Source organism: Notolepis coatsorum (assembly GCF_963971535.1).
Source record: "Notolepis coatsorum genome assembly, chromosome: 5".
NCBI lineage: Eukaryota > Metazoa > Chordata > Actinopteri > Aulopiformes > Paralepididae > Notolepis > Notolepis coatsorum.
The window spans coordinates 206568196-206590658 of NC_140169.1; positions in this window are offsets into that span (position 1 = coordinate 206568196).

Consider the following 22463-nt stretch of genomic DNA (forward strand, 5'->3'; position numbering starts at 1 on the left):
TGGAGAGGGGGGTGGAGACTGGGAGGTTGGGGAGAGGGGTGCATGGTTTGATTTGTGGGTTATCTATGGTCTGTCTCTCTATCCTTCGCTCGCATATCAGTAGGAGTAGAATGAGGTGCGGGACGTGTCGTGGTCGAGATTACCATAGGTAATAGAGATGTCTGGAAATATTACAATTCTGAAATCTCGGCACACCCAAAACTGCCATCTTTCTATGCCAGAGTGTGTGCTAGATGGTAATGAGGCGGAGGTGGCAGGGTTGTGATTTTGACTGAACGTGGTTGTACCTGGTGTCAAGTGGAGATCACGTTATCCAGATACCTCTGTAGATCATGACATAAGAAAGGGGAGGCTATAATGTAGGAAATATTGTGTGGTAAGTGTTGTGAAGTATGAAGTGTTGTTTTTGTTTATGTTAATGTTGGTTTGGTGGGGCTGTTGTCTCACTGGGTTATTGAGTTGATATTAGTAGGATGTGTATGTGTGTGTGTTTAGATTGGGCTGAATACCGTTGTGGACGGATTGTGTTGGAAGTTTGTGTACATCTTGAAATTCCGTATAGGATGGAGCGGTGAAGCGGACTTCTTCATGTTCTGACGAGGATGTGGGGGAAGTGTGCTTTGGGCTGGAAGTGACGGTCCTTTGTTTGTAGATCGGAGGGCTGTGGGAGTTCAAGTGAGTGAGGTGTTCGGTGTCCATGAATTATGACATGGGTGGCTGGATACTGCATGGGAGCGGGGAATTTAGCTGCAATAATGCCGCTGAAGATTTATGTTTTTCCTCGTTGGGTGTGTGAGATAGTATGGGATGATGTGGGACACGAGCTAATCTTGTGTCCAGGGGGAATATTGGAATGAGTATGTAGAACTGTAATAAAATGTAATGTGAAGCAGAATATTAAATATTAAATGTGAATTTTAATTGTGATATTAATAAATAGGGGTGTGTAAATACATTTTTATTTTTCCATAGTAGGACGTGGACAGTAAGCGAACGAGAAGAGATGTTAGAAATGATAGGCCTCTGTGAAACTAACTGTGATATGATTGTTTTCAAGGAGGAACAAGCAGAGTGAAAGGAGATACCAGGAGTGGGTTGATGGATTAATGCAGAATTTTTTTTTTGCCTCTGAGATTCACGGGAGAGGCCACGACAAAGAGTGATTGGGAATCCAGAATTTTCTAGCTGGAAAGACAACGGGAGTTAACGAAGCTAAGGCCTTTTGTTGTGTTCAAATAAATTACAATCTCTCTATATTTTTTATTAGAATAAACAACCCATGTTCTGAGAAAGCAAAACACTAGAAAGGAATGTGGATTGAAATAACACTGAAGTTAAGTGTTTGTATGTTTGCTTTTTTCTTTGACAGATTATTGGAAGGGAGAGGTGAAAAAATTCTGACGGCTCCAATACCAACCAGAACATAAACGGCTATAGAGACCTGAGGGTATCGTATGAGAATAAGAGGGTCATCAATTTCTGGTCTGCACCTGTAATGTAACAGTGTGGTTGAATTTAAACCAAGTTAAGATAAACAAAAACAGAGGAACTTGCTTTGACAACGGTAATATTACAAATATGTCAGAGATGTGAAGAATGTTGGCTGAAGAGCAAGTCAACCTTGTAAAGACCTTGTTAGCGGCCACTGGAGAATTAGGTAGTTCGACAGTGGTACAGGCCATCGACAGTCTGTTCATCTCGTCGACCGATAATAAATCGGAAGGAGAGGATAAACATTGGCCAAAATTGTTTAGGCCGTTACAAAGGTTGATAGAGTATTGTAGGACCAAATGAAAGGTAGACCAAAAAGAGAAAGCGACCATATTAATAGATTTGTTTACTCAAGTAGATCAAGCGAGTATAGTAGAGGAAAGGGACAGGTATGGACAGCAACTGACCCCTGCAAATAACCATCAGACAGGGTTGCCCAGTGATTCTAATCTGAAAGATTTGGAAACTACTATAATGCCTACCCAGGGTGTTAACGAGGAGGGGCAGAATGGAATAACTGTCTCAGTCCAACAGGTGTCCGTCGAACAAGGGTCAACTGGACAGGTCCAAACTGGATTAACCGCTTCAGGTAACAACAGAATAACAAGGAGACAGAGAAGGGCTGCATTATTACAGCGGTCGGAGCGATACAACCCTGGCCTTACGGCTGGGGCAGAGAATGGACAGGAGCTGGGGGAACGAGGGAGTGGCAGTTACAGCGATATCCTGAGCCCATGAGACCTGGGACCGACAATAGGTATGGACATATGCATGAGGAATATCCTCAGCCCATAAATTCCCACTACCCAGGTCCCTCCCAGCGACCGAACCAAGTCGGGGCGAGACGCCCAGTGACAAGGAGCCAGACGGCTAGCACCAGGGCGGAGGAAGAGAGGCAATCATGTCTCTCTCATGAATGACAGAGGGCGCTTGTGGAAGCGTCCGACAGAGGTGAGGCAGTCCGCAGAGACTTGGTGGAAAGACAGTTGGCTATCGACCAGGCAGCCCATTGGACTGAGCTACAGAAGGTAAAAGAGTCTGAATTGACTGCATTGCTAATCACCATAGTGTTGGGGGTTACAGATTCAAGCAGCCAAACAAGTGCTGTATGACCAGGAGACGAGACCAGCATCGCTGCCCAGCTGGGGAGCAGAGCAGGTACGGGACAGTGAGCAGATGAGGCGAGGCAGGGAGGTTGAGTTTCTGAGACCCCCTATGCGAAGAAGGAATATTGGGGGTGGGCTACAGGCGCCGCTGAGACCGGGGCCGTCCAATTACAGGCAGGGGGCCCCCGGGGCTTGTGGCTCCGCCCCTCAGAGAGACGGACATGGACGGGGATGCTGGGGGTTGTGGACAATTAGGTCACTGGCAAAGAAACTGTCCTCAAAAATTGTGTTTGCAGGGGCACAGGGCTAGAAGGAACGGACAGACATTACAATGGAGAAGCTATGATGCTCCGGAGAACCGATTTAGATATTAGATATTTCACAATAAGTGAACAAAAGACTAATAAAAAACTGAACGAATGTTACATATGTATGAGAGTTAATATAGACATGGGAATACTAACAGTAGATAGAGGGACTGGTTTAGGGAAAGCGAGAGACCGATGAAGTGAACAATTTTGATTATATAGGAAATTGAATACTAACATTGAGAAAATATGGACATAATCTTTTGTTTATTATTTTTCTTTTCTTTTCTTAGATACCGGCAAGCTGGGAGAACTCTCTCGTCTGTCGGATAGGATGATAAGTGACACAACGAGATTGATAGAGAAATCTATATAATAAACTGGAAATTGAAGAGTGAACTAGAGCTGATTCATAATTCTCTTTTCCGTTCATTAGATCCAGATGTAGAATCTGGGCGGTTGTGCCACAATGATATTGCATGTGTGTGATTGGAAAAGCAAGACTCTCTGTAATAGGTGAAGCTCTGAAGAATGTCGTGAGGGGATAAAACTGTAACCTCCCCTCATGAATGTCTTGGTTGATATTGGCCAAATAGTTGATTAATGTAAGGTGCAGACATGTGACACTGATGATTGTCTTATGAAGGGCTCTGCGTTAAGCTTTTAATAGGCTGGCAGAGTGGGTGGAAAACATAAAATTAAAGGTGGTTTGTACCATGCACAGGGGATGAGTTGGTGGAAAGAAGCCGTCGGGAATTCACCTGTCCGAGCCAAGGATCTGTCCGGATACAAGGATGACCGTGTAAGTATGTACACGCTCAAAGAGTGGTGATGTGCTGGACCTAAGGCAACAGTCCAGTAAAATGGGTACAGCACAAAGAAATGAGAGGATGCGATTTAGTTGAATAACAACATACAGAAGCCAAAAATAATAGCAGAGTACATAAATAGTGATTTGGAAAATAAGTTGTCACTCAGAACAGTAACAACATGTATTTGAGTCTGGAGAAAAATTTGGAGTTCCTATCAACTGTTGTGATTAAGTAACCTGCATTGTCCACCGAAGCAATATAACCCGTTGTAGGACGCTGAGGGGAGATTAGTTTGCCAGCATTCCACAAAGAGTGGTACGAGGAAACCAAGGATTCCATCGGTACTGACATTCCATGGCGCTGGTCAGTGTCCACCAAGAACTCCCATTGGGTACCACATCACAGCGCGTACCAAGGGATCAGGAAGAAGCCTAGCTCTCGAGCATTGAGAGCTCCGGCCAACGCACTGAACAGGTTGAGGAACCAGAGGAGGCATCGCTGAGGCCAATACCAGATGCTGCGGTGGGGAGCCAAGGAGACCCAAAAGCCAGGCTATCTACAGGAAGAGGACAGCCTTCTCATCAGACCTGCTCCGGTTGTCAGCTAAAGGGGTTCATCCTCCAACGGTTGCCATCCGACAGGGGTCTTGAGACCTTACCAACTACCAGGCTGGCATCAGAGAGAGGCACCAAACCTCTCCCACCTTCCCGGCGGTCAACGGGTGTCGGGCCAACCGCTGCGGAAGGAGACGGCACACTCTTCTCAAACAGCCGGGCTCTCCACAGTAGGGGTTTCATCACCCCCACCAAAGTCTGCGCAACTGGCATCTGAGGAAAAATCTCCTCGCTCAACTGCCAGGCCGAATACAGCAGGGGTCACGCCCCTATCGAGTGACAGCACGAGGTGTCAGAGGCCTAGACAAAGGCCAAGGAGATATGAGGATTAAAGAATTCCCCCAAAGAAGAAGGGGAGGGATGAAAGGTCAACAAGGCGACCTTTGACCCCCTCTCCCTGTTAAAAGCCAGAGCCTCCTTGAGAAGAGCAGGGGAGGGGCATGGAGATTGGCATAAGCAGTCTCGGTCCGCATCCTCCCTGAGAGAAGAAGAGGAGGGGGACCCCCTTTGACCCCCCCCTCCCTCTTTAGACAGGGTACATTTTCAGAAAATCATAACCCTGAAGGCATTTCGTGTTTATTTTTGGTACACAACATTTCTAGGGGTATTAAGGGGTGATGAATCCAAATTTTCTGTATACTGTACCAAGCTCAAAAATGTCAAATAAGGCCTCAAAATTGAGAAATCCAACATGGCCGCCAGCACCAGGCTGAAAGTTTTTGACTAAACAAGGTAGAAACATGAATGAAATGTGTTTTTATATGTTTGCATACATGATGAATTTAAAATCATATCCTGATTTTAGATCAGTTGTGAAAATGTTGCTTGAAACTCATATTTATAGCAGAAACGGTGGTCGTTATTGATGCATAACTCATCAACCAAATAAGAAAGAAAAGCAGGATGATCCCAGGCCATGGATTTATTCATCAAACTCTTTTCTCTTTAATTTTTTTAATCAACATGCCATTTATGCAAATTAGATAGTCCTTAACACTTTCCGTGCCGGAGCTCGGTGCCCCGGAACCTCCTTGAATGCCGCGACCCACTTCAATGTTAGCATTAAAAACGCCTAATCCATGTTTTAAATTATGGCTATGTGTCTAATCTGCCCGTCGCTTATCAATGACTCGTTTTCCAGTCAACATTGTCGAAGCGGATTGTTTTTTTATCGGTTCATTTTTCGTTTTATAGCATTTTGAAAAGCCCTCGTTTTCAAGGAAAATATAAAGACTCCATGATAAAAGACATTTACTGGAATATTCTAGAATACACAAAAACGTTGTAATTTTTCGGCCTATTTATGAATCGTTTTCAAATAAACGCTAGATTATCGATAGTATATGTGTACGTATGCACGCTATAGAGGCGATCTGAAAAATCGATTCTCTTATTTCCTCATCACAAACAGACACATCACACATAGGGCAAATGCTGAGATCTCAGCGAATACAACTCTGATTATCCCAAGACTGGTAAAATAGATTCCTTACCTCGATCAGATGTTCTCCAAAAAGATCATTCCAATTCCTGATCGCCATTCCAAATATCGATCATGCTTATTGATTGAGTATTGGCTCCTGTAAATATATATTCCAGACTGATTCCCATCCCGCGATGACTTCCATGTTGATCAGACTGCTCGCCAGCACAAGGAACCAGCTGGCTCTGCCCCTACATATCTACAGATCCCTGGTCAGTCTAAGCGACTGACCTGCAGTTACACAGGGATAGACGATATGGGGCGCTTTTTTCCATTCTGAGCTCCTGTAGGGGCTGCTGTACCAACGGGAGACTCGGTTGATGAAATATGATTTCAGATTGCTAATAAAACGATATTTGTCGTCATCGGCACTCAGTGGGGGGGGCTAATAAAACGAGTTATGACGTCCCTGGCATTGAAAGTGTTAATATGCGTACAGTAGCTTAGGTACAGTAATTTATTTTCAGTCATCAATCGTATTCAGGCAGGTGTCGCAGGTGTCTTGCAGTTGCATGATTCATCCAATGCCACTTTTCCTTAATAGATTATAATTAGGGCTGTCAGTTTATCATGTTAATTAGATTAATTAATTACACAGCAAATTATCGCGTTATGAAAATTAACTCAAAATTAATTACAAAAAAAAAGAAAAACAATTATAATTCTTTTTTTTTATCTCATTCATTCCATAAGAATGTAGAATACACATTTACAGCATTTTTTTTAATATGGTCCTGCATGTTCTTGGTATCTGATTCTAGGGACATCTATGCATCTCTGTCAGAATGGAGGTAGGTGAATTCCAATGGGTGAAGGCAATCACAGAGACAGAGAGTGTTTACTCTTGAACAGGTTCGACTTTAATAGTAAGAACACAGAGTAAATTCTAAGAGAGACAAGTGCTAATAGCACAAGTGGAAAATAAGGTAAATGGGAGCTTATTGGAGGTCCAGAGTAGAACCGTCCGCGTTATCCCCGAACGCAATTAGTGAAGACCTGACAATGAACAAGCAGAAGAGAGGTATGTTACATAGACACCAAATACCAACATTCCACACACACCCCCGTGACAGCCAATCAGGAACCACCCCTAAGTGACAGCACTAATTGACAGGGAAATGACAGGTGACAAGCCCAGTGACATATGCCAGGAATGTGGGTGGTCACCGACCACAGTCGGTGTCCAGAACGTAACAGTACCCTCCCCCGACGAACGGCACCAGACGTTCACCTAGGAGCCTCGGGATTCAGCCGCCGGAAATCAACGATCAGGCTGGGATCTAAAATATCCCTTTGAGGCACCCAAGAACGCTCTTCTATCCCGTACCCCTCCCAATCCACCAAGAACTGAAACCCCCTACCCCTCCGCCTACAACCCAGTATCCTCCGCACCGTGTAAATGGGTTGACCGCCAATAAACCGGGGCGGAGGAACCACAGGCAGTGGCGGGGCCAAGGGCGATGAGAGGAATGGCTTCAACAGGGACACATGAAACGTCGGATGAACCCTCATAGATGAATCACTTTAAATGGTCCTATAAAGCGAGGAGCCAGCTTCTTGGATTCCACCCGGAGAGGGAGATCCCGGGTGGAAAGCCAAACCCGCTGCCCTGGACGGTAAACTGGAGCCGGACGACGCTTACGGTTAGCCTGCCGTTGGGTACTAACCGAAACCTTCTGTAGCGCCTTCCGAACCTGTTTCCACGTCCTGCGACAGCGAGCCACATGTGCCTGGGCCGAGGGCACCTCCGCCTCCTGCTCCTGCTCGGGAAACAGAGGAGGTTGAAAACCATACTGGCACTGAAAGGGAGACATACCGGTAGAAGAGGAGAGAAGGGTATTATGCGCGTACTCAGCCCAAGCCAACCTCCTACTCCACGTTGCCGGACTACCGGCAACGTAACATCTCAAGACCCCCTCCAAATCCTGGTTGACCCTCTCCATCTGCCCGTTCGACTGCGGATGGAACCCAGACGACAGACTGACAGAGGCGCCGAGGCCGGCGGCAAACGCCTTCCAGAACCTGGAGGCGAACTGAGGACCCCGGTCCGACACGATATCTACTGGCAGCCCGTGGACCCGAAAGACATGCTGTATAACTAAATCAGCAGTCTCCCGGGCCGAAGGAAGCTTGGGGAGAGGGACAAAGTGAGCCGCCTTAGAGAACCGATCCACCACCACCAAGATGGTGGTGAACCCGTCCGAAAGGGGAAGACCAGAAATAAAGTCCAGAGATATGTGTGACCAGGGTCGTTTAGGAATAGGAAGTGGTCGGAGGAGACCCGCCGGTGCCCGTCGAGAGGTCTTACTACGTGCGCACACCGGACAGGCCGCCACAAAGGAACGCGTATCCCCCTCCGCTGTCGGCCACCAGAACCTCCTACGGATAAATTCCAGGGTCCTGGTTGCCCCTGGGTGGCTGGTGAGGGATGACGCATGTGCCCACTGTAGCAAGCGTGAGCGCGCCACCTTGGGAACATACGACCGTCCCGGAGGACCCCCACCAGGATCGGGCTCCCGCGATAGCGCCGACCTTACCACCTTCTCTATGCCCCAAGACACGGGTGCCAAAATCAAGGCCGGTGGAATAATGGGATGGGGCTGCTCCTCCCGACCAGGAAGATCAAACTGGCGCGACAACGCGTCAGGTTTGATATTCTTGGAGCCGGGTCTATAGGAGATGGTATATCGAAATCGTGTGAAGAACAACGTCCACCTGGCCTGGCGAGCGTTAAGGCGTTTAGCCCCTTGGATGTAAGCCAAGTTCTTATGATCAGTCCAAATAATGAAAGGATGTGCCGCCCCCTCTAACCAATGTCTCCACTCCTCCAGTGCCAATTTGATCGCCAATAACTCCCGATTACCCACGTCGTAATTACGCTCGGCTGGTGACAGACGGCGAGAAAAAAAAGCACACGGGTGCACTTTCCCATCCTTTAAGCATTTCTGAGAGAGCACCCCCCCCACCGCGACGTCAGAGGCATCCACCTCCACAATGAACGGAACCTCCGCGTCATGGCGGATCAATACAGGAGCGGATGTAAAACGACGTTTAAGATCGCAGAAGGCCGACTCAGCCCTAGGCGACCATTCAAAACCAGGGAGAGAGGCCTTAGTGAGAGCTGTTAAAGGATTGGCTAAGGCGCTAAAGTTGCGAATAAAGCGCCTGTAAAAATTTGCAAAGCCCAAAAACAGTTGTAACCCCTTGAGCGACGAAGGTCGTGGCCAGTCCAAAACTGCACTCACCTTGGCTGGATCCATGCGCAGATCGCCCTTCGTCAACACAAAGCCCAGGAAGGACACGGTGTCCGTGTGAAACACACACTTCTCAGCCTTAACGAATAGTTGATGCTTGAGGAGACGGTCTAGCACCTCCCGAACGTGCATTTGGTGTTGCACCATATCGCGAGAAAAAATCAGGATATCATCTAAGTAGACAAACACCGACACCCCAATCAAGTCTCGCAGCACGTCGTTAACCAGGGCTTGGAAGACTGCCGGAGCATTAGCCAAACCAAAGGGCATGACCAAATACTCATAGTGCCCATTGGGTGTGTTAAATGCAGTCTTCCACTCGTCTCCCTCTCTAATCCTGACCAGGTTGTATGCATTACGTAAGTCAAGTTTAGAAAAGACCTGTGCCCCCTGTAAGCACTCAAAGGCCGTGTCCATGAGGGGTAAAGGATATCGGTTCTTGATGGAAACGTCATTCAATCCCCTATAATCAATGCATGGGCGCTGATCCCCATCTTTTTTATCAACAAAGAAGAAGCCAGCGCCGGCAGGGGAAGTGGAAGGGCGTATGTGCCCCGCAAGCAATGCCTCCTCTATGTAGGTGTTCATGGCCAAGGTTTCGGGGTGTGAGAGAGAGAACATTCGCCCGCGAGGCGGGGAGGTACCGGGTAGAAGATTAATGGGACAGTCGTATGATCTATGAGGCGGAAGTGCTTTAGCACGCGTCTTGCTAAAAACGTCCGCCAGGTCCCAATAGATCTCAGGCACCCCTATCAAATCGGGATTAGAGGGTAGATCAGAATCTGCCACGCTCCCCACCATCCTGGAGAAAGAGGGAGGAGACAAAAGAGAAGAGGGGGGGGGGGACAAGGGTTTGGGCAAACTCCCGCTGACGATCGACTTGACGTCGGCCGCCGTTGAGAGTTCGCCCGTGCTCCAATTAATGACACAAACACATGACGACAACCAGGGATGACCCAACACCATGACAGAATAGGGGGAAAAGATGACAAAAAATGTAACCCATTCCCACTCCCCACCCGCCACCCGGATGTGTAAAGGAACTGTGCGCTGGGTGACGCTCCCACTGCCCAGAGGCTGACCGTCCAGGGCATAAACTGGTAAGGGAACCCCTAAATCCTCCACTGGGGTTCCCCACTCCTTCACCAATCCCACGTGAATAAAATTGCCCGCCGCCCCTGAGTCAATGAGAGCCTTAGTTCCCCTAATGTCACCCCCACAGTTGATCGCCACCTCAAAAAATTTACGAGAATCCGTGGTTTTGGCAGGAATGAGCCCACCTGCTGGCGCTTTCTCGAAGCCCGACGGCGCACCTTCCATTCCCGATTGGCGCCGAGCCGATACAGCCTGGACCCGACAGCTGCCGAAGCGGTGACCGGTGCGGCCGCACCGGAAGCAGCGTCGCTCTTTGATGAAGCGCTGCCTCTCGTCGTCCGAGAGCGACAGCGCTCCAAGCTGCATGGATTCATCACCCAGTGGCCCACTCGTGTAATGCATGGAATTATCAACACCAGGAGAAGAAGGAAAACATACCTGGGTGTTGTTGACATGCTCCTTCTCCCTCTCCCGGTGCCGATTGTCCATCTTGATGGTGGTGTTGATCAGCACTTCCAGCTGCTCGGGGATCTCACGCGCGGAGAGCGCATCTCGCATCCGCGCTGAGAGTCCCCTGACGAACAGAACCACGCAGACGTTCTCCGCCCAAGCTGTCTCCCGAGCCAAGATCCGAAAATTTATAGCGTAAGCTGCGACCGTGCGGAGGCCCTGCCGGCAGTCGAGAAGACGACCACCAGCCTCGAAGATCGAGAGTACCCGGGAAGTATCGAATACTCTTCTCAATTCCCGGGTAAAGGCGTCCAGACTGTCGCAGATTATCGCCCCCGCCTCTAATTCCGCCGTAGCCCAGGAGAGAGCTTGACCGGTGAGCAGTGTGATAATATACGCTACCTGCGCTGTCTCCGATGGAAATGATCGTGGTTGCAGCCGGAAAACGAGTAGACACTGGGTGATGAATTCCCGACAACCATCCGGTGATCCGTCATAGCGAGCGGGCGCCTGCAGATGTGGCTCGTGGGACCGTTCCTGGACCCCGAATACCCCCCGACTCTCCTCTGCGTGGAGCGCTGCTTCTCCCGTCGCCGACTGAACACCAGCCACTCCTTCTTGGGTTTGTCGGGCTGTGGCCAACGCCGACTGCGCCACCGCTTGGGATGATCCGACGACCCCGTTGAGTCGGATTAATTCGGCGCTGACCAGCTGTTGATGTTCCTCCATCCGTGTCTGGGCTGCTCCCTGCGCCTGGAGCATCTCCATGATGGCCTCCATGGAATTCTGATGGTCAGGTCTTCTGTCAGAATGGAGGTAGGTGAATTCCAATGGGTGAAGGCAATCACAGAGACAGAGAGTGTTTACTCTTGAACAGGTTCGACTTTAATAGTAAGAACACAGAGTAAATTCTAAGAGAGACAAGTGCTAATAGCACAAGTGGAAAATAAGGTAAATGGGAGCTTATTGGAGGTCCAGAGTAGAACCGTCCGCGTTATCCCCGAACGCAATTAGTGAAGACCTGACAATGAACAAGCAGAAGAGAGGTATGTTACATAGACACCAAATACCAACATTCCACACACACACCCCCGTGACAGCCAATCGGGAACCACCCCTAAGTGACAGCACTAATTGACAGGGAAATGACAGGTGACAAGCCCAGTGCATGTGAGCGGATCGGAGCGTGAGCGGCGCGGGGCGCGGAGCGGCCGGTTTTGACGTGAGCGAGGAGTGGGTTTTAAAATGAGTCGGCGCGACGTCCGGAGCGAGAGTTCTGCTCCGCTCCAATCCACTCCAGGCCGCTCACAGTGGTTTAACACTGATGTAATATATACATGCAGTACAATGCCAAAGCAACAGATGGCGATGTACAAACATGAGGGCCATTTTCAACCAATGAGAAGGGTGAACCTGTGATAGGCTGTTCGTTCAGGCTTTGTCACTGTAGAGACGCCCACACTCACTCCAGTTAGAAAAAGTATATCGACGCCATTGTTGTTGACGTTAGCTTACATGCTAACGTTAATGGCAGCGACCATAGCATTGTGGCTCGGCTAGCCTATCATCGCTTAATAGAGATAGTGAATGGATAAACAACGTTATTTAACATTGCAGAATGGCTACAATTACAATGCGGCTCAATACAAACAATTGTTAAGGGGCCCAGGGGGTGTAGACTGTTGTAGTTTGAGCTCATTTACACCATGCTCCAAAAAAAGAAGAAAAAAAACTGCCGAGCGATCTGGCGCGGGGAGCGGGGAGCGCTCGATTCAAGGTGAGCGGGGAGCGAGCGGAGAGCGACTTGGGGGCGGGGTCAACATGAGTGATTAGCGGAGCGGACCAAGCTTTAAAGAGCGAAGAGCGGATTTCTCGGCCGCGCCGATCCGCTCACGTGGTCTGGACAAGCCCAGTGACATATGCCAGGAATGTGGGTGGTCACCGACCACAGTCGGTGTCCAGAACGTAACAGATCTCAGGGAATGTATTCCCAGTGTCAGAAATACTGTGGGCTAGATCCACAAAGAATGGATTGCACTGTGCAAGTTGCACCCTTACTTACAATTCATTATGAATTGAAAATGGGGGACCCTGATGTAAACAAGACGAAAGTCTTTCTCTGGTATGCATCCCCTTAACAATTGTGTGTATTGAGCGGTACTGTATTGTACCCATTCTGCAATCTGTTAATAACATTTTTCATTCAATCAATCAATCTACACGGTGATTGATTGAATGAACATTTTATTTTGAGTAAATTGTAATGAACCAAATGAGAATATCAATAAAAATATTTTTATCTTTGACTGTGAATAACACCATGCTCAAATTCACCAGACCTGAAAAATCTAAGCAATTTAATAGATGGAAGATGATTAAACAGAAGGTTTTGTAGATACAGTACTGAATTCTGCCATCCGGACACATGCAATTTGAAATATGATTATAGAATATAGAATATCAGGCATACAATGGTTATGCGATTAAAATGCGATTAATTAAATTAATTAATTACAAATCCTGTAATTAATTAGATTAATTTTTTTAATTGCCTGACAGCACTAATTATAATATAATAAAATAAAAATATTATTTTACCATATCAATATAAGTGAATGTACGTTTGAATACTTGTTACAGTAATCCTTACAGTGACAGCTTATTCGCACTCTTCCTCAGTGTTCCGGCAGGTGTTGACTTTCTTACAGTTGCATGCTTCGATACATGCCATGTGACTCTTCCTGAATAGAATAGAGTAGAAGAGAATTGAAAGATTATAGCCAGCTCTCGTACAAGTATATTCTAACACATGATACAATTGTCCTTACAGTGATTTATTCTGTTCCTTCATTCCTTTTTCTCTCTCTGTTATAGGCATATGTTCACAATTCTGTTAACAACAAACAGTCTGGAGTATACAGTCTTGCAGGTGGATATGCTCTACCACATCATAGTTTTACAATCTAATAACATTGATCACTATCAGCTAATCCTTCATACATACCTGCAGCTGCAGCGTTGGCTGAGGCACTCCTTGGTACACCCACATGAAGTGAACTCCCTGCAGGCTTTAGGCATGGGTGGCAGAGAGAGTAGCCGTGGCACTAGCTGTCCTTCCTTGTGTATCCACCCCATTTCATCAACAGGAGGAAGATCAGGGTGTGGCAGGTGAGCTTGGTTCCAGATGCTTGCTTGATAGTGTGAGCGCATGATGTGGAACTTCACTGCATCCGAGGTTGGTGTCGGCAGAGTCTCTTGTGGACGGCCTTTGCAGAATAACTTGACTCTTGCTTTGTTGCACGTATCCACCTCAGGCACACCATAGATCTTGCAGATGAATCTTGAAGTGGATTCCCAGCTTAAATTATTACTACTTCTGCGTTGTGATTTAAACCTTTTTACAAGCTCTTGGAATCCACTCTTGTCAAATGCAGATAACCACTGTTTTTAACCTGGTTACTGCTTACCCAGAGAGAAAATACGGCGCTGCCGTTTGAAATGAAGCGAGATCTGAGCAGTTTGAAAAGAACCCGTTTTTAATGAAAATGGATTTCAATCAGATGTTACAAAAGAAATATGTGCAATGAACCTACGAGAAGCATCCAATATGCCGGAGGATCGTAGAAATTCAGACTAAATTCTCAATAAAAAAGCTTGTCTATAAACATTCTCGCGTCTCGGCTTCGATCTCGATCTCCTGCGTCGATCTCTTCTCCTCGCTGGGTTCTAGTGGAGAAAAAGGGTGTGTTTGTTGCTTCCTGGGTCTCTGGGTTGGTTGTGTGTCTCTCCTGGCGAGGAGTTTTGGTTATATCCAATTTAGGCTCCGCCTCTAATTTTACGGCAAGCGGGCGTTTCCAAAACTCGCCTCGAGCGTTCCTATTGGAGAACACTTATTCTCAGCTCTCATTGGCTAACTCCCTACCGTGACGTTTTGCACTGATTTAGGTCACGATGTGGATTCAACTGGTCTGTCCTTTGATCAACTGATCCTTTGTTTCAGAAGAGACTGTCTGGCGTCTCTCAAGGCAGTTTCTTTGTATTCAATTTGGTTGGACCATTTGCCTAGAGCCCTGGGTTGTAAAATCACCCATGTTTATTAACTTTCCCAGGAAGTTCAAACGAGACACTATCTCTCACTCAATCAGCAGCTGCCTGCTTCAACACCCTTTTTAGGAGTCTTGAGCCACGCAGCTGCGTTTTCAAATCAGCGATGCGTCTCGTTTCTTTTGTTCATAGAGGCAGAGGAGCCAGGAAGAATAGTGAATGCATTTTACCTGTCGGTGTTTTTGCCATTCTGAGATCCAAGGTGTACAGTACAATAAATACAGTTTGAATGGAAATCTACCACAGTTTCCCCGGTTTGGGGATTAATGATCCCCAAGATACATGTTAGTAATTTCTCAAACAAACTGTTTACAATTACCTTAACCTTACTGTTTAACCTAATTACCTCAGAGCCAAACCTTTCCAGAATCCTTCTGACTCATTTTCCATATTTGTTAGTATCATTTGCTTTCAACACCCACATTACTCCCTCCTCCACTGACTGACTATGGACCCATTTTTATTTACACAGTTCTCTATTCACTCACACCGTTTAACAATTTCCACTCATTTTGCAGGTTATATACAATGTATCAGTTATATCAATTTCACTTCAGTCTAGGTCCGTCCCTTTATACAAAAAGATGATCGTACCAATTACCAGGTTTAGACTATACTTTATGTGTTTTTTATCCAAATGTGTCTGTTTTGTGCAATTCACTCTGAAAGAAAAGACCTTACATTGCATTTACTATCTAAACATTTCTAAAAAAGGAGAGAGCTCAGCTAATGAAAAATGAAAAATTAATATGTACACGCCCTCTCCAAGGCCTATCAGTTACACTATCCCTTCTTTCGCCTATGTATACCGTTTAGGCTTCTGGATGACTCGTTTTGGTCGAGTATCTTGTTCCGGGCTTGTGCTAAGCACTGGTTCCTCTGGCTCTTCTGGTACCTTCTCCAAGTCCACAGAGGAGAAATTATTATGTTCCAATTCATAATCTTCTCCTCTGTCTGGTTCCTGTAAAAAACCTTCATCTTCTACTGGTGGCCAATCGTGGCCCCCTCGGTCTGGCTCGCCATAATCATCCGGGTCTTCCCCATCGTTTGGGGTTAGCGCCGCCTTCACTTCGCCTTCGTGTACCAGTTGCGACGCCCCGGTTTTACCGTCAAGGTCTTGTGGTTCAGGTTCCCATTCTTGGTCCGTATTGGTTGCTTTTACACAATGAGTAACGTGAAACCACATAGGCGATCCTTCAACTTGTAAAGCCCTCTCGGTGGCTCGAACGACTTTGTATGGCCCTTCTCGTCTCGCGCCAAACCACTTGCGTCTAAATACTTTGACATAAACGTAGTCGCCTGGTATGATTTGAGGTGTAGTCTGCCTATTCACCTCCTCCCCGGTTTCATGCTCCTGTCTACTGGAGACATGAACCAGAATACTTTTGTGTATCTTTGACATGTATTTTACATACTCACGCATGTCGTTGTCCAGGATGTCCAAACTCGGACCTTTGCCTGTCGCGCGCAAACCTGGTACTACCATGCAGCGACCTAACATCATTTTGTGCGGTGTCAGACGCAGACCGCGAATTTCGCTCGAACGACAAGCCATCAAAGCTAACGGGAGAGCGTTTAGCCAATTCAAGCCTGTGTGTTGACAGATCTTTACCAATTTGTTTTTTAGTGTCCCGTTCATGCGTTCCACCAACCCCTGGCTCTGCGGATGATAAACGGCCCCCAATCGCTGTTTTATGCCTAAGTGTTGGAGTATTAAACGTACAGTTTTGTCGACAAACTCTTTTCCATTGTCCGACGAGACTCTGTCCATTAAACCAAAACGGGGAATTACCTCTTGGCATAGGAACTTAGCCACAGATGCTGCATCCTTGTGCCGGGTGGCGCACGCCTCCACCCACCTTGAAAAACGACAGACAACGACAAGAATATATCTCTTCTGATTAATGGGCTTAATCATGTCAATGTAATCAATTACAAGGTCTCGCATTGGGCCATTGGGCGTGGGGATATGTCCTGGTGACACACTAATCCCCTTACGTATATTGTTTTTCAAACATATTACACACCTCTGTAACACATGATCAATTTGACTGATCAAATCTGGCGCCCAAAAGCCATATTCTCTGATTTTTCTCCTTACCTCTCCTTTATGCGCATGGCAAAAGTCGTGCGCCGTGTGGATCAGCAGTCCGACCAGGCCAGCAGGAGCCACCACAAATCCACCGGCGTCGCGCCACAAACCTGAATCATCCTGACTAGCTCCCCTGGTTATCCAGAGGTTCCGTTCTACCTGACTAGCCTCCTCCTGGAAAGTCAAAACATCTTTGTAGGTTATCTTGTCCTCTAGCTCAACTCCGTGTGTGATAACCAATACCTTGCCTGCTCTGTCAGCACCTGTCACTTCCTTGGCAGCTTCGTCTGCTCTTCTGTTTCCTCGAGATATCTTTGACTCGTCAGACTGGTGGGCAGCACACTTGATTATCGCAATCCGCTTTGGTTTCATAATTGCTTCTAACAAACGTTTAATCTGACTACAATGTTTTATGGCGCTTCCGTCAGCTTTCTTAAAACCTCGCCCTTTCCACACTGTTCCATGTAAAAATGCGGTACCGTGAGCATAACTGCTATCGGTATGAATATTCACAGTTCTGCCCTCTGCCATGTTACATGCTTCCGTCAGTGCGACCAACTCTGCTAATTGGGCCGAACAAGGTTGTGATAATGCTTCGGCTTTTTCTACCACAAATCCTTCGCCCTGTGACCTTACCACGGAGTAACCTGCTTTTAGTCCCTCGCCAACACGATAACAAGAGCCGTCAGTCCATAACTCCAGATCTGGACTGTCAAATGGAAATGCCTGCAAGTCTGCTCTGAGTTTAGAGTACCTCTCGACTTCGACTAAACAGTCGTGGGGCTCTCCATCTTCAGGCGTAGGGATGTCAGCTGCCGGGTTCGTTATGGAACACCTGACCAGCGTCACGTCTTCCTGTTCCAAAAGTCTGTAGTAGTGTTTAATGCGAGGCATCGTTAGTGCATATTTACCGGACTCCAACAGACTCTTCAAGTCATGCCTCACCATGATATCCACTGGATATCCCATCGTAATACTTGCGGCTTTTTCGTACATCGTATACACTCCAGCCATTTCTTGGTAGCATGGAGCCATCCCCATCTCTACTTCCGAGTAGGCAATTGAGTAGTACGCCATCGGCTGCGGTCGCGCCCCCACCCCTGTGTCCTGGGCCAACACCGCACACGCCTGCTTCTGATCTGGTGAAGAAGAGACGTATAGTATGAATTTCTTGGTATAGTTAGGCAACGCCAAGGCCGGCGCCTCTAACAGTCGGGACTTGATTGTTTCGAATGCCCGTGAGCCCTCTTCGGTCCATACCACTTTACTGCTCAGTTTATCAACGCCCGTTTCTTTCAGCATCTCTCTCAATGGTTTCACTATTTCCGTATAGTTCTCGACCCACGGAGAGCTGTACCCCATTATACCCAAAAATCCCATTAGCTGTCGTACCGTCACAGGCTTGGGTGCCGTCCTTATGGCCACCAAATGTTCTTCTGAAATAGCCCGATGGCCCTGTGAAATTGTTTGTCCTAAATAGATCACTTTAGGTTTACAATATTGCAACTTTTTCAACGACACTTTATGGCCGTTTTCCGCCAACAGTTGCAACAGTATCACGGAATCGCGATGACATGTTTCCTGATCGTCCGCGCACAGTATCAGATCATCCATGTACTGAATGACCCTAGAGGTCATGACTTTATCCAACCCCTCTAAATCCTCCCTTAGGATTTTGTTGAATATGTGTGGCGAATGCTTTAGTCCCTGCGGGATCCTAGTATACTCATAATATTCATCCTTATAAGTAAACCCAAAAAAATGCTGGCACTCCTCGCTCAAGGGCACACTAAAATATGCACTACACAAATCTATAACTGTATAGTACTCGGCTTTCGACGGGATAAATGTCAATAGCACATGGGGGTCGGGGACATCGGACGGATAGTCAAGTAACACCTCGTTGATAGCTCTTAGATCGTGCACCAGCCGGTAAGAGGTATCCGGCTTCTCCACGGGTAGCAACGGCGTGTTGCTCCGGGGATCAGTTGTTTTCCGTAAGACTCCTGCAGCTAAAAGTCCTTTAATTTGTGGCTCGATTCCAGCCACTGCTTTCTCCTTCAATGGATACTGTTTCTTCCAAGGCAGGGTGGCCCCAGGTCTAAGCTCCACCTTCACAGGTTGAGCGGACTTGATTAGTCCAATGTCAGTGCTGTTTTTTGCCCACAGCGTCTCAGGCACCGCCTTCATCATGTCCTCTTGGAGGCTTGATGCATTAGGGAGTTCTCCCAGTGTCTCTTGGGATAATTGCACAGTTTGGGGATGACCCATCCCTGTGCCTTGAACCATGATCTTAATAAACCTTTTATCAGGGCTCATCCAGATCCGTTTGTTTTCTTTCATCTGTTCAAATTCTATCCCTTCAGCTTTTTTCATCATTTCGCCTATGTGTTGTTGATCACATGAGCTGATTACCTTCAAAGTCACATGGGGAACACTATCCATTATGCCGTGCTCTTTACGCAGATAGTCACTCCGTGCAATACGTAACGCTGCTCCCTGTGGCCCCAATATGATATTGGTAGCATTCAGCTGTACTTTGTCCGGTTGCACCCTCAGCCACTCCTTAGTCTGTGACGAGTTTGCATCTCTATGATACTGCAGAGTGCAGTGATAGGGGGTCTTTGGATCCCTTGCTTCAGGCATATTGGCAGTGATAAATTTCTCCCATTGTAAGGCGGGGCCAAGTAGCTCTTGGTCCAATCCCCCTAGACAATAGATCTCTGGTGGTTGACTGTCAATTCGTTGTACCATCTGATAGTACTGGTCTTCTCGTTCGGCTATCACGCAACCCTCCGCAGTACATTTAATGTCCATCCCCAGTAACCCCAGCCCATCTCGGCCGAGCAAGTTAATAGGTGTGCTCTCCGAGACCAGCACAGGGAGAGTCGCTTCCCTGCCTTGATATCTCAGAGTCACAGGTTCGGTAACAGCCGTCAGCTGGTTTATTCCCTCAAATCCAATTGTCCGTACATATCGACCGGACAAGGTTAGGTGCGTCGCGTCTTGGGGTTGTACTACCGTGTAGGCCGCGCCGGTGTCTGCCATCATCTCGACAGATTTGTCATTCACCGTTACGCACACAATAGGCTCCTCCCTTAAAGACGACACTGACAGCTGACACCTCCCCATTGGACTCTCTGGGCCTCTTCATAGTGGTTCATTTGGCCCTCTTGCTGGATTTACCGGGCCATTGTTCTCATTTCGATCTTGGACTCGGGGTTGACCTTGGCCTTGCCAAGTTCTTTCCTGGTCTCCCTCTCCGGGTTGACAAGCCTGTCTACAGTTCCGTGAGATATGACCAGTCACCCCATACGCCCAACACACCACCACCCGCGCCGGGAGTCCATTCGGATTCCGGGGTCTGCCTCCTCCTTTCGGTCGTGGTTGCCACTCTCTCGGCCTCTGTTGTTGGTCCGGCGCATAACCCCCTTGTGTTCCCACTTGAGCCCGTCTCTGTCCCTGTGGTTCCCCTTCATAGCCTGTCCCATCTCTTGGTTGTGGGGCCTGGACTAAGGCTTGAAGGTATTCCACTACCTTTACTACCTCGGTTGGCTGTTGGTACATGATCTTACGTTGTTGCTCTGTATCCTTCTCCTTTGCTCTTTGCTCTTTCTTCCGATACAGTTCAACGTAATGCTCTATTTGATCTATATATAATTCCAGCGCCATCTTTGACAATGACACCACCTCGGCCAATTTCTGTCTTACCTCTATGGGGAGGCCGTTTTCAATCTTGGTTCTTAACTGGGCTTCATGCATAGGGTCAAGTCCCGCCTCCCGACCAGTTGTGTTCTTCCACGTGGAGTAGGCTTGTTGTACGTATTGCCTGGGGTGCCCTGTTGTCTCCAAAGTACCAATCGGAATTTGGTCTGCGTGCAGTCTCATTGGATAGGCTTCTCGTAGGGCCGCCCACGTTACTCCCCTGTACGCTGTGAACAGGTCCGCATCATGCGCTCCAGTCCCCACATGGCCATGCAGGCGAGCCGTCTCCAGTATCCTTTCCATGCCGTCTTTTCCCATCATGGTTGTCAATATCTTCTTGACATCCCCCATTGCCATTTCTGTGCCAACCATCACCTCCTCCAGTTTGGCAATCCAAGGATTGGCCCCATTCTGGAGGGGCGGCAATTTCTCAGTCACCTGTGTCATGTCCGACACCTTCAGGGGGTGATATTCCAGGTCCTGTCCTCTTATTATTATAGGAGCCATGCGGATAGGGGCTTGCATGTTTCTCGTCTGTGATCTTGTCTGTCTTCTCTCCCTTACACGCTCTTGTACCTGCAAAAGGGCCTCTTGCTTCTCTCCTCTTTTGTCTTTCAGGGCCATTTGCTTTCCCTCAATGCCAGCCCGCGTCCTCATGAACGTATGATATTCCTCCCCCTCCGCTTCCATGGCCTTATGGTCGGGTCTTTGTCCCGCTAGGACCGTTTGATCTTGGTCCAAAGCCATGAGCCCCTGCTCTATCTCCGTCAGATCATCCTTTATCCGTGTTATCTGTACCCCAAGTACGATGTCGATAGTCTCCAGCTCCTCACCTACTGCATCTATAGTCACAAGTGGTGGTATTGTGAGACCAATCTTGTGACTGTCAGGTGCTACCCCCTTGTGGGCCTGGGGTTGGGGGGAGGTAAACTGCTGGGGGGAAATGGGCTCTCGATACATAGTACGGGGCGTAGGAGTTGGGGAGCTTTGGGGGTGCTCCAGCTGGTGGACAGGCTCTCTCTGGTAGTCTCTCTGGGGGTTATACTCTCTCTGAGGCTGACCGTGGGCCTTCTTCACCCTTTCCCACTCTTTCTTTTCCCACTCTTTCTCTTTTAACATTGCCTCATAGCCTTCCTTATTCTTTCTCTCAGCTGCTTGTATCACTCTTGTTCGCTCTGTCTGCTCTTCTATCCTATCCCTTGGTCGTGGGGTGGTTGCATATTCTCTGCCTGACCCAGTCTGGGCTGACCTGTCTGGTTGCCGTGAGGCGTCCACACCCTCTCTGTCTGACCTATTCCAGTCTGACCTATCTGGTTGCCTTGAGGCGTCCACACCCTCTCTGTCTGACCTATTCCAGTCTGACCTATCTGGTTGCCTAGCTGTCAGCTGAATAGATGTCTTTGCTTGTCCCTTCTCTAGGTTCCCCAGATCATCTGTCAACTGGTAAGGGCTTATCATCTCTAATAAAGGTAGGATGGGATATATTGGCTCCCCCTTCTCACTGGCATATGGCGGGGGTGCTAAAGCTTCCTCAATTATTTCCTGTTGGACCATAAGATAGGAGGCTGGGTTGGGTGAGGCTAACTGCACCGCACTTTGGGCGGTGACAGGTGTCGTCTCAGGGGCCTGGGGAGTTCTGGTGACCTGGACTACCCCCTCTACTGGTTTGTCTGCATCATTGCCATTTGCAACGGCCTTCCTTTCATTTTCCCTTTTCTCACCTTCCCGTCTATAAGCTTTTAAAAAGGTTGTCTCTTGCAACCTTTTCTTTGCTTTTTCCTCCTCTTTACCCTGATAGGTGTATGCCTCAATTAGTGTTCCTATTTTAGCTATTAACTCCAAATCAAAAGAACCATCGACTGGCCAACGTCTCCCTTCCTTCCATCTATCATTCCATCTTCCTGATACATAACTTGCTTTTCTCAAATAATATTTGTTACCTTTTGTCG